The following is a 17,660-nucleotide window of genomic DNA, read 5'->3' on the forward strand; positions in this document are numbered from 1 at the left end:
TCACGTACTTGTGTCTATTTTGTAAATCATTTATAAAACCTGCATGTATTCTCATCCCAAAAATATTAGATTTTAAAAGTGGTACTATAACTCACTTTCACAGATTTTTACTTCGTCGAGAAGTAAGACTTGGCCACTGTTGATTCACGAACCTATAACAATATATACATGTATATTAAAGTATGTTCAAAATATATTTACAACACTTTTAATATATTTTGATGTTTTAAGTTTATTAAGTCAGCTGTCCTCGTTAGTAACCTACAACTAGTTGTCCACAGTTAGATGTACAGAAATAAATCGATAAATATTATCTTGAATCAATCCACGACCCAGTGTATACGTATCTTAGTATTGATCACAACTCAAACTATATATATTTTGGAATCAACCTCAGCCCTGTATAGCTAACTCCAACATTCACATATAGAGTGTCTATGGTTTTTCCGAAATATATATAGATGTGTCGACATGATAGGTCGAAACATTGTATACGTGTCTATGGTATCTCAAGATTACATAATATACAATACAAGTTGATTAAGTTATGGTTGGAATAGATTTGTTACCAATTTTCACGTAGCTAAAATGAGAAAAATTATCCAATCTTGTTTTACCCATAACTTCTTCATTTTAAATCCGTTTTGAGTGAATCAAATTGCTATGGTTTCATATTGAACTCTATTTTATGAATCTAAACAGAAAAAGTATAGGTTTATAGTTGGAAAAATAAGTTACAAGTCATTTTTGTAAAGGTAGTCATTTTAGTCGAAAGAACGACGTCCAGATGACCATTTTAGAAAACATACTTCCACTTTGAGTTTAACCATAATTTTTGGATATAGTTTCATGTTCATAATAAAAATCATTTTCTCAGAATAACAACTTTTAAATCAAAGTTTATCATAGTTTTTAATTAACTAACCCAAAACAGCCCGCGGTGTTACTACGACGGCGTAAATCCGGTTTTACGGTGTTTTTCGTGTTTCCAGGTTTTAAATCATTAAGTTAGCATATCATATAGATATAGAACATGTGTTTAGTTAATTTTAAAAGTCAAGTTAGAAGGATTAACTTTTGTTTGCGAACAAGTTTAGAATTAACTAAACTATGTTCTAGTGATTACGAGTTTAAACCTTCGAATAAGATAGTTTTATATATATGAATCGAATGATGTTATGAACATCATTACTACCTCAAGTTTAGTAGGTAAACCTACTGGAAGTGAAAAGAAATGACCTAGATTCAAAGGATCTTGGATGGCTTGAAAGTTCTTGAAGTAGGATCATGACACAAAAACAAGTTCAAGTAAGATTTTTACTCGAATTAAGATAGTTTATAGTTATAGAAATTGAATCAAAGTTTGAATATGAATATTACCTTGAATAAGAAAGATAACCTACTGTATATAACAAAGGTTTCTTGATCTTAGATGATTACTTGGAATGGATTAGAAAGCTTGGAAGTAAATTAGTAAACTTGAAGGGATTTTTGAAGTGTTCTTGAAGTGTTCTTCCTATGATGATTATAGCTTGATTCTTGAAGTGATTTTTGATGAAGATGATGATTAACTACTGGAAAAATACGTTCATAATAGTGTGTGTGTGTGTTGAGAGAGAATTAGAAAGAGAATTGGAAGTGAAATGGAGTGAATGATGAGTGGTAATTGGTGAGTGGTGAGTGGGGTTAAAAGGAGTTCTAGTTAGTTGACTAGCTCATGGTAGAAGTTAAAATTGATTAGTCATACATGACATAATCAAGAGTGGAATCCCATGCTAGTTCCTATTGGTATATACCCATAGTAAGTACGTTTTGAAGCTGTGTATAATACGGATAAGAATACGACTAGAATTCTTGATGAAAGAAAAGAATGGGAAAGTAACTGTAACCATTTTCGTTAAGTATGAGTGTTTTGATATATGTCTTGAAGTCTTCCAAAAGTATTTTAATACATCTAAATACACTACATGTATATACATTTTAACTGAGTCGTTAAGTCATCGTTAGTCGTTACATGTAAGTGTTGTTTTGAAACCTTTAAGTTAACGATCTCAATTAATGTTGTTAACCCATTGTTTATTATATCTAATGAGATGTTAAATTATTATATTATCATGATATTATGATATATTAATATATCTTAATATGATATATATACATTTAAATGTCGTTACAACGATAATCGTTACATATATGTCTCGTTTCGAAATCCTTAAGTTAGTAGTCTTGTTTATATGTATATAACTCATTGTTAATATACTTATGGAGATACTTACTTATCATAATCTCATGTTAACCATATATATATCCATATATATATATATCGTCATGTCGTTTTTACAAGTTTTAACGTTCGTGAATTGCCGGTCAACTTGGGTGGTCAATTGTCTATATGAAACATATTTCAATTAATCAAGTCTTAACAAGTTTGATTGCTTAACATGTTGGAAACATTTAATCATGTAAATATCAATCTCAATTAATATATATAAACATGGAAAAGTTCGGGTCACTACAGTACCTACCCGTTAAATAAATTTCGTCCCGAAATTTTAAGCTGTTGAAGGTGTTGACGAATCTTCTGGAAATAGATGCGGGTATTTCTTCTTCATCTGATCTTCATGCTCCCAGGTGAACTCGGGTCCTCTACGAGCATTCCATCGAACCTTAACAATTGGTATCTTGTTTTGCTTAAGTCTTTTAACCTCACGATCCATTATTTTGACGGGTTCTTCGATGAATTGAAGTTTTTCGTTGATTTGGATTTCATCTAACGGAATAGTGAGATCTTCTTTAGCAAAACATTTCTTCAAATTCGAGACGTGGAAAGTGTTATGTACAGCCGCGAGTTGTTGAGGTAACTCAAGTCGGTAAGCTACTGGTCCGACACGATCAATAATCTTGAATGGTCCAATATACCTTGGATTTAATTTCCCTCGTTTACCAAATCGAACAACGCCTTTCCAAGGTGCAACTTTAAGCATGACCATCTCTCCAATTTCAAATTCTATATCTTTTCTTTTAATGTCAGCGTAGCTCTTTTGTCGACTTTGGGCGGTTTTCAACCGTTGTTGAATTTGGATGATCTTCTCGGTAGTTTCTTGTATAATCTCCGGACCCGTAATCTGTCTATCCCCCACTTCACTCCAAAAAATCGGAGACCTGCACTTTCTACCATAAAGTGCTTCAAACGGCGCCATCTCAATGCTTGAATGGTAGCTGTTGTTGTAGGAAAATTCTGCAAACGGTAGATGTCGATCCCAACTGTTTCCGAAATCAATAACACATGCTCGTAGCATGTCTTCAAGTGTTTGTATCGTCCTTTCGCTCTGCCCATCAGTTTGTGGATGATAGGCAGTACTCATGTCTAGACGAGTTCCTAATGCTTGCTGTAATGTCTACCAGAATCTTGAAATAAATCTGCCATCCCTATCAGAGATAATAGAGATTGGTATTCCATGTCTGGAGACGACTTCCTTCAAATACAGTCGTGCTAACTTCTCCATCTTGTCATCTTCTCTTATTGGTAGGAAGTGTGCTGATTTGGTGAGACGATCAACTATTACCCAAATAGTATCAAAACCACTTGCAGTCCTTGGCAATTTAGTGATGAAATCCATGGTAATGTTTTTCCATTTCCATTCCGGGATTTCGGGTTGTTGAAGTAGACCTGATGGTTTCTGATGCTCAGCTTTGACCTTAGAACACGTCAAACATTCTCCTACGTATTTAGCAACATCGGCTTTCATACCCAGCCACCAAAAATGTTTCTTGAGATCCTTGTACATCTTCCCCGTTCCAGGATGTATTGAGTATCTGGTTTTATGAGCTTCTCTAAGTACCATTTCTCTCATATCTCCAAATTTTGGTACCCAAATCCTTTCAGCCCTATACCGGGTTCCGTCTTCCCGAATATTAAGATGCTTCTCCGATCCTTTGGGTATTTCATCCTTTAAATTTCCCTCTTTTAAAACTCCTTGTTGTGCCTCCTTTATTTGAGTAGTAATGTTATTATGAATCATTATATTCATAGATTTTACTTGAATGGGTTCTCTGTCCTTCCTGCTCAAGGCATCGGCTACCACATTTGCCTTCCCCGGGTGGTAACAAATCTCAAAGTCGTAATCATTCAATAATTCAATCCACCTACGCTGCCTCATATTCAGTTGTTTCTGATTAAATATGTGTTGAAGACTTTTGTGGTCGGTATATATAATACTTTTGACCCCATATAAGTAGTGCCTCCAAGTCTTTAATGCAAAAACAACCGCGCCTAATTCCAAATCATGCGTCGTATAATTTTGTTCGTGAATCTTCAATTGTCTAGACGCATAAGCAATCACCTTCGTTCGTTACATTAATACACAACCGAGACCTTGCTTTGATGCATCACAATAAATCACAAAATCATCATTCCCTTCAGGCAATGACAATATAGGTGCCGTAGTTAGCTTTTTCTTCAATAACTGAAACGCTTTCTCTTGTTCATCATTCCATTCAAATTTCTTCCCTTTATGCGTTAATGCAGTCAAGGGTTTTGCTATTCTGGAAAAGTCTTGGATGAACCTTCTGTAGTAACCAGCTAGTCCTAAAAACTGGCGTATGTGTTTCGGAGTTTTCGGGGTTTCCCACTTTTCAACAGTTTCTATCTTTGCCGGATCCACCTTAATACCTTCTTTGTTCACTATGTGACCGAGGAATTGAACTTCTTCCAACCAAAATGCACACTTTCAAAACTTAGCGTACATTTCTTCCTTCCTCAATACTTCTAACACCTTTCTCAAATGTTCACCGTGTTCTTGGTCATTCTTTGAGTAAATAAGTATGTAATCAATGAAAACAATGACAAACTTGTCAAGGTATGGTCCACACACTCGGTTCATAAGGTCCATGAACACAGCTGGTGCATTAGTTAAACCAAATGGCATGACCATAAACTCGTAATGACCGTAACGTGTTCTGAAAGCAGTCTTTGGAATATCATCTTCTTTCACCCACATTTGATGATACCCGGAACGTAAGTCAATCTTTGAATAAACAGACGAGCCTTGTAGTTGATCAAATAAGTCGTCGATTCTCGGTAGTGGGTAGCGGTTCTTGATGGTAAGTTTGTTCAACTCTCGGTAGTCGATACACAACCTGAATGTACCATCTTTCTTCTTGACAAACAAAACAGGAGCTCCCCACGGTGATGTGCTTGGTCGAATGAAACCACGCTCTAAAAGTTCTTGTAATTGGCTTTGCAGTTCTTTCATCTCGCTGGGTGCGAGTCTGTAAGGAGCACGAGCTATTGGTGCAGCTCCTGGTACAAGATCTATTTGAAATTCAACGGATCGATGTGGGGGTAATCCCGGTAATTCTTTCGGAAATACATCGGGAAATTCTTTTGCAATGGGAACATCATTGATGCTCTTTTCTTCAGTTTGTACTTTTTCGACGTGTGCTAGAATAGCATAGCAACCTTTTCTTATTAGTTTTTGTGCCTTCAAATTACTAATAAGATGTAGCTTCGTGTTGCCCTTTTCTCCGTACACCATTAAGGGTTTTCCTTTTTCTCGTATAATGCGAATTGCATTTTTGTAACAAACGATCTCTGCTTTCACTTCTTTCAACCAGTCCATACCGATTATCACATCAAAACTCCCTAACTCTACAGGTATCAAATCAATCTTAAATGTTTCGCTAACCAGTTTAATTTCTCGATTCCGACATATATTATCTGCTGAAATTAATTTACCATTTACTAATTCGAGTAAAAATTTACTATCCAAAGGCGTCAATGGAAAACTTAATTTAGCACAAAAATCTCTACTCATATAGCTTCTATCCGCACCCGAATCAAATAAAACGTAAGCAGATTTATTGTCAATAAGAAACGTACCCGTAACAAGCTCCGGGTCTTCCTGTGCCTCTGCCGCATTAATATTGAAACCTCTTCCGCAGCCTTGTCCATTCGTGTTCTCCTGGTTCGGGCAATTTCTAATAATGTGGCCCGGTTTTCCACATTTATAACAAACTACATTGGCATAACTTGCTCCGACACTACTTCCTCCACCATTACTCGTTCCGACACCATTTGTTCCTTTCGTTCTATTAACCCCTGGTCCGTAGACCTCACACTTCGCCGCGCTATGACCATTTCTTTTACACTTGTTGCAAAATTTGGTGCAAAACCCCGAGTGATACTTTTCACACCTTTGGCATAGCTGCTTCTGATTGTTGTTTTTGTTACGGTTATTACTGTTGTTGGGATGATTGTTGTAGTTGCTGTTGTTGTTGTTGTTGTTGTTGTTGTTGTTGTTGTTGTTGTTGTTGTTGGGCCGTTTGTTGTAGTTGCGATTGATGTTGCGATTGTTGGGATAATTGTTGCGATTATTGCTGTAATTGCTGTTGTTGTTGTATTGGTGATTCTTATCACCGTTTTCCTCCCACTTTCTTTTGACTTGCTTCACATTGGCCTCTTCAGCAGTCTGTTCTTTAATTCTTTCTTCAATTTGGTTCACTAGTTTGTGAGCCATTCTACATGCCTTTTGTATGGAGGCGGGCTCGTGTGAACTTATATCTTCTTGGATTCTTTCCGGTAATCCTTTCACAAACGCGTCGATCTTCTCTTCCTCATCTTCGAATGCTCCCGGACACAATAGGCACAATTCTGTGAATCGTCTTTCGTACGTGGTAATATCAAATCCTTGGGTTCGTAACCCTCTAAGTTCTGTCTTGAGCTTATTGACCTCGGTTCTGGGACGGTACTTCTCGTTCATCAAGTGCTTGAATACTGACCACGGTAGTGCGTACGCATCGTCTTGTCCCACTTGTTCTAGATAGGTATTCCATCATGTTAACGCAGAACCTGTGAAGGTATGCGTAGCGTACTTTACTTTGTCCTCTTCAGTACACTTACTTATGGCAAACACAGATTCGACCTTCTCGGTCCACCGTTTCAATCCGATCGGTCCTTCGGTACCATCAAATTCCAAAGGTTTGCAGGCAGTGAATTCTTTGTAGGTGCATCCTACACGATTTCCTGTACTGCTAGATCCCAGGTTATTGTTGGTATGTAGCGCAGCCTGTACTACGGCTATGTTTGAAGCTAGAAAAGTACGGAATTCCTCTTCATTCATATTCACGGTGTGTCGAGTAGTCGGTGCCATTTCCTTCAAAATAGTCAAATGGAACAAGTTAATCATACAGAATATTAAGAGTAGTTAATAGTATTTCGTAGCATAATATGAACTCATTTATAAAAGCTTTTTCTTCATATTAGCGTTTTATAAGTTTAAATTCGGGTAGTACCTACCCGTTAAGTTCATACTTAGTAGCTAATATACAATTCAACTACTACAATTCTATATGAAAAACTGATTATAATAATATTTCGCGTTCAAACTTTTACACAATATTTTACAAACTTACAATACCGCTTATTTTACATATAGCATGAAATATAGCACACAATAAATTTGATACAAGATGGTTGTGAAGATAATTCTAGCTAGTACACAAGTCGTTCAGCAAAGGCAATAAAGACACGTAATTCATACGTCCAGAAACAAGTCATGCATTCTGGTTTTACTAGGATTACTTCCCATCCTTGGTCTTGTGGAACATAACCGTTATGGCCGTTGATAAGACAGCGTGTTGTAACGTCGTCAAAGGGACGAGGGTTACATAATGTCCAACAGTCCCGTAACAATCTAAAAACCTCATTTCTTACCCCAATTACCGACTCCGTCACTTGTGGGAACGTTTTGTTTAATAGTTGTAGCCCGATGTTCTTGTTCTCACTTTGGTGAGAAGCGAACATTACTAATTCGTAAGCATAACATGCTTCTTTATGTTGCATGTTAGCCGCTTTTTCTAAATCACGAAGTCCAATATTCGGATATATTGAGTCAAAATAATTTCTTAACCCATTGCGTAAAATAGCATTTGGGTTCCCCGCAATATATGCGTCAAAGTAAACACATCGTAACTTATGGATTTCCCAATGTGATATCCCCCATCTTTCGAACGAAAGCCTTTTATAAACCAAGGCATTCTTGGAACGTTCTTCGAATGTCTTACAAACTGATCTCGCCTTAAATAGTTGTGCCGAAGACTTCTGACCGACTCTAGACAAGATTTCATCAATCATGTCTCCGGGTAGGTCTCTTAAAATATTGGGTTGTCTATCCATTTTGTGTTTTTATACTGTAAAATAGACACGAGTTAGATTCATAAAAAAAATACTTATTAATACAAGCAATTTTTACATATATCATAAAGCATAAGCACACTATATTACTTATATTACACCACACGAATACAACTATCTTATTCCGACTCGCTTGTTTCTTCTTCTTCGGTTTTGGTTCGTTTTGCCAAGTTTCTAGGGATATATGATGTTCCCCTAATACGAGCCGTCGTTATCCACATTGGTTTAGAAAAACCTGGTGGTTTAGAGGTTCCCGGGTCATTGTTACAACTTAAGGACTTCGGGGGTTGACGATACATATAAAGTTCATCGGGGTTGGAATTAGATTTCTCTATTTTTATGCCCTTTCCCTTATTATTTTATTTTGCCTTTTTAAATTCAGTTGGGGTAATTTCTATAACATCATCGGAATTCTCGTCGGAATCCGATTCATCGGAGAATTGGTAATCCTCCCAATATTTTGCTTCCTTGGCGGAAACACCATTGACCATAATTAACCTTGATCGGTTGGTTGAGGAATTTCTTTTACTTAACCATTTTATTATTTCCCCCACCGATTCTATTTCTTCATCCGGTTCCGATTCTTCTTCCGGTTCCGATTCTTCTTCCGGTTCCAACTCTTCTTCCGGTTCCTCTTCGGGAACTTGTGAATCAGTCCACGAATCATTCCAATTTACATTTGACTCTTCATTATTATTTGGTGAGTCAATGGGACTTGTTCTAGAGGTAGACATCTATCACATAATATCAAACGCGTTAAGAGATTAATATATCACATAATATTCACATGTTAAAAATATATAGTTTCCAACAAAATTTGTTAAGCAATCATTTTTCAAGTAAACACGGTCGAAGTCTAGACTCACTAATGCATCCTAACAAACTCGATAAGACACACTAATGCAAAATTCTGGTTCTCTAAGACCAACGCTCGGATACCAACTGAAATGTCCCGTTCTTATTGATTAAAAACGTTCCATATTAATTGATTTCGTTGCGAGGTTTTGACCTCTATATGAGACGTTTTTCAAAGACTGCATTCATTTTAAAACAAACCATAACCTTTATTTCATCAATAAAGGTTTAAAAAGCTTTACGTAGATTATCAAATAATGATAATCTAAAATATCCTGTTTACACACGACCATTACATAATGGTTTACAATACATGTTACAACAAAATAAGTTTCTTGAATGCAGTTTTTACACAATATCATACAAGCATGGACTCCAAATCTCGTCCTTATTTAAGTATGCGACAGCGGAAGCTCTTAATAATCACTGAGAATAAACATGCTTAAAACGTCAACAAAAATGTTGGTGAGTTATAGGTTTAACCTATATATATCAAATCGTAACAATAGACCACAAGATTTCATATTTCAATACACATCCCATACATAGAGATAAAAATCATTCATATGGTGAACACCTGGTAACCGACATTAACAAGATGCATATATAAGAATATCCCCATCATTCCGGGACACCCTTCGGATATGATATAAATTTCGAAGTACTAAAGCATCTGGTACTTTGGATGGGGTTTGTTAAGCCCAATAGATCTATCTTTAGGATTCCCGTCAATTAGGGTGTCTGTTCCCTAATTCTTAGATTTCCAGACTTAATAAAAAGGGGCATATTCGATTTCGATAATTCAACTATAGAATGTAGTTTCACGTACTTGTGTCTATTTTGTAAATCATTTATAAAACCTGCATTTATTCTCATCCCAAAAATATTAGATTTTAAAAGTGGGACTATAACTCACTTTCACAGATTTTTACGTCGTCGAGAAGTAAGACTTGGCTACTGTTGATTCACGAACCTATAACAATATATACATGTATATTAAAGTATGTTCAAAATATATTTACAACACTTTTAATATATTTTGATGTTTTAAGTTTATTAAGTCAGCTGTCCTCGTTAGTAACCTACAACTAGTTGTCCACAGTTAGATGTACAGAAATAAATCGATAAATATTATCTTGAATCAATCCACGACCCAGTGTATACGTATCTCAGTATTGATCACAACTCAAACTATATATATATTTTGGAATCAACCTCAGCCCTGTATAGCTAACTCCAACATTCACATATAGAGTGTCTATGGTTGTTCCGAAATATATATAGATGTGTCGACATGATAGGTCGAAACATTGTATACGTGTCTATGGTATCTCAAGATTACATAATATACAATACAAGTTGATTAAGTTATGGTTGGAATAGATTTGTTACCAATTATCACGTAGCTAAAATGAGAAAAATTATCCAATCTTGTTTTACCCATAACTTCTTCATTTTAAATCCGTTTTGAGTGAATCAAATTGCTATGGTTTCATATTGAACTCTATTTTATGAATATAAACAGAAAAAGTATAGGTTTATAGTTGGAAAAATAAGTTACAAGTCGTTTTTGTAAAGGTAGTCATTTCAGTCGAAAGAACGACGTCCAGATGACCATTTTAGAAAACATACTTCCACTTTGAGTTTAACCATAATTTTTGGATATAGTTTCATGTTCATAATAAAAATCATTTTCTCAGAATAACAACTTTTAAATCAAAGTTTATCATAGTTTTTAATTAACTAACCCAAAACAGCCCGCGGTGTTACTACGACGGCGTAAATCCGGTTTTACGGTGTTTTTCGTGTTTCCAGGTTTTAAATCATTAAGTTAGCATATCATATAGATATAGAACATGTGTTTAGTTAATTTTAAAAGTCAAGTTAGAAGGATTAACTTTTGTTTGCGAACAAGTTTAGAATTAACTAAACTATGTTCTAGTGATTACGAGTTTAAACCTTCGAATAAGATAGTTTTATATATATGAATCGAATGATGTTATGAACATCATTACTACCTCAAGTTTAGTAGTTAAACCTACTGGAAGTGACAAGAAATGATCTAACTTCAAAGGATCTTGGATGGCTTGAAAGTTCTTGAAGTAGGATCATGACACAAAAACAAGTTCAAGTAAGATTTTTACTCGAATTAAGATAGTTTATAGTTATAGAAATTGAATCAAAGTTTGAATATGAATATTACCTTGAATAAGAAAGATAACCTACTGTATATAACAAAGGTTTCTTGATCTTAGATGATTACTTGGAATGGATTAGAAAGCTTGGAAGTAAATTAGTAAACTTGAAGGGATTTTTGAAGTGTTCTTGAAGTGTTCTTCCTATGATGATTATAGCTTGATTCTTGAAGTGATTTTTGATGAAGATGATGATTAACTACTGGAAAAATACGTTCATAATAGTGTGTGTGTGTGTTGAGAGAGAATTAGAAAGAGAATTGGAAGTGAAATGGAGTGAATGATGAGTGGTAATTGGTGAGTGGTGAGTGGGGTTAAAAGGAGTTCTAGTTAGTTGACTAGCTCATGGTAGAAGTTAAAATTGATTATTCATACATGACATAATCAAGAGTGGAATCCCATGCTAGTTCCTATTGGTATATACCCATAGTAAGTACGTTTTGAAGCTGTGTATAATACGGGTAAGAATACGACTAGAATTCTTGATGAAAGAAAAGAATGGGAAAGTAACTGTAACCATTTTCGTTAAGTATGAGTGTTTTGATATATGTCTTGAAGTCTTCCAAAAGTATTTTAATACATCTAAATACACTACATGTATATACATTTTAACTGAGTCGTTAAGTCATCGTTAGTCGTTACATGTAAGTGTTGTTTTGAAACCTTTAAGTTAACGATCTCAATTAATGTTGTTAACCCATTGTTTATTATATCTAATGAGATGTTAAATTATTATATTATCATGATATTATGATATATTAATATATCTTAATATGATATATATACATTTAAATGTCGTTACAATGATAATCGTTACATATATGTCTCGTTTCGAAATCCTTAAGTTAGTAGTCTTGTTTATATGTATATAACTCATTGTTAATATACTTATGGAGATACTTATCATAATCTCATGTTAACCATATGTATATCCATATATATATCGTCATGTCTTTTTTACAAGTTTTAACGTTCGTGAATTGCCGGTCAACTTGGGTGGTCAATTGTCTATATGAAACATATTTCAATTAATCAAGTCTTAACAAGTTTGATTGCTTAACATGTTGGAAACATTTAATCATGTAAATATCAATCTCAATTAATATATATAAACATGGAAAAGTTCGGGTCACTACATTACGAGTTTAATACAATTTACGAGTTTCGACCACCAAAAAGTTTAAGTTCCAAACTACATAATGAGCATGGCGTTTGGGATTAAACTACCCAACTATCGGTCAAACTCCAAGAGCTACTAAAGCCAAAAGCATCCCCTAGCATCAAGCGGGATCTCTTGTCCAAAACGATGCCTTACCCTTGTCTAAAACCGAACCTATAAAAATAGTAAACAACGAGAGGGTAAGCAAAGCTTAGTGAATGCAATAATTATACGAATACATATATAATTATACCTACTTGCATACACTTACACACCAAACCGCAAGCACGCTAGCATACACATTTAGCTTATCGTCACAATAACAAGCTATAAATCTCCAATACCACAAGCTAGCATAACAACCGCATATGAATATAACTCGAATAATATAATACGCTTACAACACAAATAACCATGGTTAACCAATAGTACAAGGGAACGGCGCTCGCGAAAACGCCATCGGTGTTCGTAACATCCGTTAGGGCACTTAACACCTCGCACCACTAACCCCTAGGGTGGCACCTTAACACCTCGGCACATCACCCCGAGTGGCATCTTAACACCTCGATGCATCACTCATTATTTTACGGAGTGGTGTCTTAACACCTCGACACTACACTCCTAGGTGGCATCTTAACACCTCGATGCTACACCCGAGTGGCATCTTAACACCTCGATGCTACACTCTTCACGTGAAACGTGGTGTCTTAACACCTCGACACTACACATTTCACGCTACAACAAATAGATACATTATATACCTACACATATAATTATTCCACTCACCTTCTCGCCTTGAAGAATGCTACCGAATAATCTGCAACTCGTCAATGGAAAGTACCAATTCCATTATCACAAATTCAACAACACACTTAGATTGGATTTACAAACCAACCCAATTTGACACTTAGTGCAAATTTGACCCAAATGCACTTCCAAGTACAAACCGCGCCCAAAATTAACCAATAATCACTAACACAAGTCAGAATGGTCTTAATACGCCAATTAAACCCCATCATAGGTGTTAAATACCTATCTTGCCCAAAATGACACTTAAACCCTAATTTGACCCATAAGAAGTCAATATCACGCCATTAGCAAGTTTTGACACCAAAACATATTTAACTCGGTTCTATGCTTCAACCTAATCCATTTTAAGTTTATAAACCTTATTAATTCGATAATTGGGTCATAATCATCACCAAACCCTAATTTTGACCCAAAGTCAAAATTAGTCAACCAACACACCTAAAAGTGTTCCAACACTTCCATAATCACTAAACCTAGTGATTAAACCCAATTACAAGTCCTAATCAAGGCCAATTTGTTCACCAACCCAAAATCCACCAACACTAACAATAAACCTGATTACTAGCATCACTAAACCCACTTCATGAGTCTAAATGGGTTTATCGACAAATCAAGTTCAAACCCTAACTTTGAATAGCAAAATCAACAATGAAATTCGGAGTTAGAACTTACCAATACCGCCAAAATGATGTCGTTGACGAGTAGAACAACTTTAATGCTTGAGGTTTGACCCGAAACAACCTCCTTCTTCTCCAAATGGAGTTCTCTCTCACTAGAACTCAATCTCTCTCTAGGGTTTGAGGATGGGAGTGTTTGTGTGGGTGAGAAATGAGCTCCAATGGAGTTCTAGGTCAGTCTTGATGACCCCAAACCGACCCTAATTGAAAAGACCAAAGTACCCCTCATTTAAACCTTTTAAAAAGGCTGAAAATTGCCTCTGCAGCAATCGGCGCGCCGCGCCAGAAGGTGGAGCGCCGCTCCAAATAACTGGAAATTGTGGTCGAGCCCAAAACAGGTTTCAGCAACTTGTTTTGGCCATAACTTTTCGACCGTAACTCCGTTTTCGATGAATCAAATATCGTTGGAAACGTAATAAGATATTCTATCTAATGGTAAGGCTTTGAAACATCAATTCAAACTTTATTTGGGGTTGAAAAGATACGTACACACCTTGTCACTTCGGAAAACGTCCAGTTTCCTTCGACGTTCGAGCAAGCAACACGTACACTTCATACACGCATCGTACACCATAAATACATTATGTACAATAAATATTTGGGTCTTACAACTCTCCCCCACTTAAACTCGATCACGTCCTCGTGATCTTCACCACTTAATCAATTCGGAACTACTTAACGGTCCTCAATTATAAGTCCCAATCCTACTTTTCTAAGCAATTCTTCCCAATGAATCGCCTTTAACAACTAAAATCGTCACCCGCGATTTTATCGAAACTAAAATCCGAGCACTAAAACCTGCTCAATCCCCCATACATCAGGAAAAACTCAACCGATCTCGTACCGAGATATCAACCCTATAGTGTACCCTTTCTAAGTACAATGCTAAAAACAACCAAATATCGACCTAAGGTCAACAACCCAAACGATGAAGACCAAGTAAAGACGAATCCTTACGGATAACACTTACCATCTAACACCCTTAGTAGTGCGCAAACATAGCTAATACGCAACTACCCAATTACGTGAGCAAAATACGGCTATTAAATCACTAATCACACAACATGGTCCTTACGACCGAACCATCAGAGCTTAAAACAACCAGTGGTTCTCAAGTCCAACAACGCGAAGGTTAGTTCACACGAAACCCATGGTGTACAAAAACGGCTATCGTGATATATCCGTAGTGTGCAAAAATGGCTATTGCGACACTACCAACCATATGTGAGCGAAACACGGCTATCGCATCACTATTTACCAACGTGTGAGTAAAAATTGGCTATCACTCACAACCACGAGTGGTTAACGAAGAGCTAATCCTTACGGATATCCCTCGTCACATATCTTAAGTCAAACGCGGTCAACATAGAGATAACCCCAAATAAACACCACATAATCACCTTGTAGTTCACAAAATGGCTATTGTATAACTACCACCCAAGGTATACGATAATGAGGCATCGTAACCTTTCTCAAAGTCCCATTACTCTATTCCCAAAGGTAACCACACGGCTACCACAATCGAGCCAAGAACCACCCATATTACTCATAGACACAACAATAATTCCCTAGAAGAGAATCCGGCATACACATCCCTTAACCGAGGGATCTTACTTTGCTCGGCGAACACGTAACTTATCTCCCAATGAGATTTACCACCTTACCACCTCGGTGATAATTTAAATCCAAAAACCATAAGTACAATTTATTCCAAATCATACTTTTACCATAATCGACCAATGTAGGTCTCGACACTAGCTTCGAATCCCTACGAGCATCATCCAAATATCACTGCAATATAACACCTTCGTGCAAGAGTACAAACTCCCCCACTTAGGACTCCGCTTCGTAACCACATCATCGAATAATAGCATCCCGTGGAATGACCACTTATCAACATACACAACCAATATCCTCATTGGTCATAGTCCTTGAATTCTCGCGAATTCGTCCTTAACAATAAATCCCGACGATAAACACATGCTCACTTTCGCAGAAAGAGTGACCACTAACCTAACAACTAATGCGCCAAATCGCATTACCGTAACTCCTATGAGAGAGACGAGGTTCACCCGTCTTGCATCTCTTAATACGCACGTTACCATAATCTTGCTCCAACCTTGAGCATACGAAGGAATTTAACCTATCCTTAAACTCTTTGAATGAAGAGTCTACCACAATTTACACCAACCTTACACTTGCAATAATCCAATTGCTATAGTTTGTCAAATTTCCACCTAGTCACTCATGTACCTAAGAGTTTCTATCCGGTACCCTAAGTACAATGTAACCGCAACACCATCGGAGTCGAATACCACGCTAGTAGGTATGAAAGAGGCACCTAACGTTGCGTCCCGTAGACTCCATTTCCAACATACATCGAGACCCAAAACACTCGATCTCAAGGGTTCTATCCACCCGTCGAACCTCATGGTTCAACAACTTCAACACGAAAGCAAAACGCTCTAATAATCGAACACCAATGCACATACCTATGGCTTGGTAGAAACATTTCCTAACACTAAAGAATGCTTGGTTGCACCAAGTCTTACGCCCTTCGCCCGACAACCAAACGTCATCATAGGGTGTTTCCATTAGGAATGCCACCCATACTAATACTACGTATTACCGCCATGCATTCGTCCCCAGGGCGCATTTCCACGAGTCAACGACTCAAAAGCTACCCCGGTGCACTATCATCAAAATCGCTAACAAACCGAATCTTCACCGAGTTCACTAATCCCGCACCCTTATGGGTACCTTTGAAACATACACTCACTTGAGACTAATTAGACCACGAAACAAAGTTTAAGTCTCTAATACATACATGAATCCATCAGCACACAATAAACAATAATAAGGCATATTTGTACCAAAGACGAAAATACCTGAAACATCATCGTTGGACCCTTGCGCTTCACTGACCCTCAGATAGTCACGCTCTAACCTCCTAACCCGATCGACAAACGATTCGGAGCACTCCGACTTACGGTGTCCCTTCTTTTGGCAAATAAAGCACTTGATTGTGCTTAAAGGTACACTCGTACAATCCCGTTCCAAATGACCTCGTCCTCCACACCTAAAGCACGTAGGCCCATAACCTCCCTTAATCCTCTTCTTCACTTTTTCAACACCTTCGGGCGTACTTCTCGCCCTCTTACTAGGAGCACCTCTTGATTCCAACTTTCTCTTACCCAAAGAGTGATCCGCAAATTTTGGAGCATGAGATTTAATCCCCATAGTTGCTCCTTTGTCACCGACACCTTGAGGTTTAGGAAACCTCTTTTCTAACTCTCCCTTCACGACCTTAGGCACTTGGTCTCGGACCATCTCGGTCACTATTCCCTCGAACGACTCTTGGAGAACTTGTTTAACCTTGTCGGCGAAAATCAAAATATAGCGTTCGAACTCGGCCTCAATCCTTAACGTTAACTCATCCTTCCCTTCGTGAATAGGCTCATTCGTTCCACATCCATCTTCCGTTTTCATTCTAAGGAATGCAAACGATTAGATCACGAGCGTGTAAACCATACGCACAACACCGTTCCATCTTGCTAAACACTCGTCGTACATAACTTGTTTGACATGATTTGCACCCGTAATAAGGTTTGCAAGTCCTTATTACGCATACACGCCGTATCAACTTGTTAGTACAACGACCGCCCCGCTCGATGATATAAACAAACACAAACAAATTCTACACGACAAATCACACGCGAGAATTATTATCACAACACAATAATATATTAATAATATCCGCATTACTAATA

The sequence above is a fragment of the Rutidosis leptorrhynchoides genome, chromosome 11 (genome assembly GCF_046630445.1).
Source record: "Rutidosis leptorrhynchoides isolate AG116_Rl617_1_P2 chromosome 11, CSIRO_AGI_Rlap_v1, whole genome shotgun sequence".
Taxonomy (NCBI): Eukaryota; Viridiplantae; Streptophyta; class Magnoliopsida; order Asterales; family Asteraceae; genus Rutidosis; species Rutidosis leptorrhynchoides.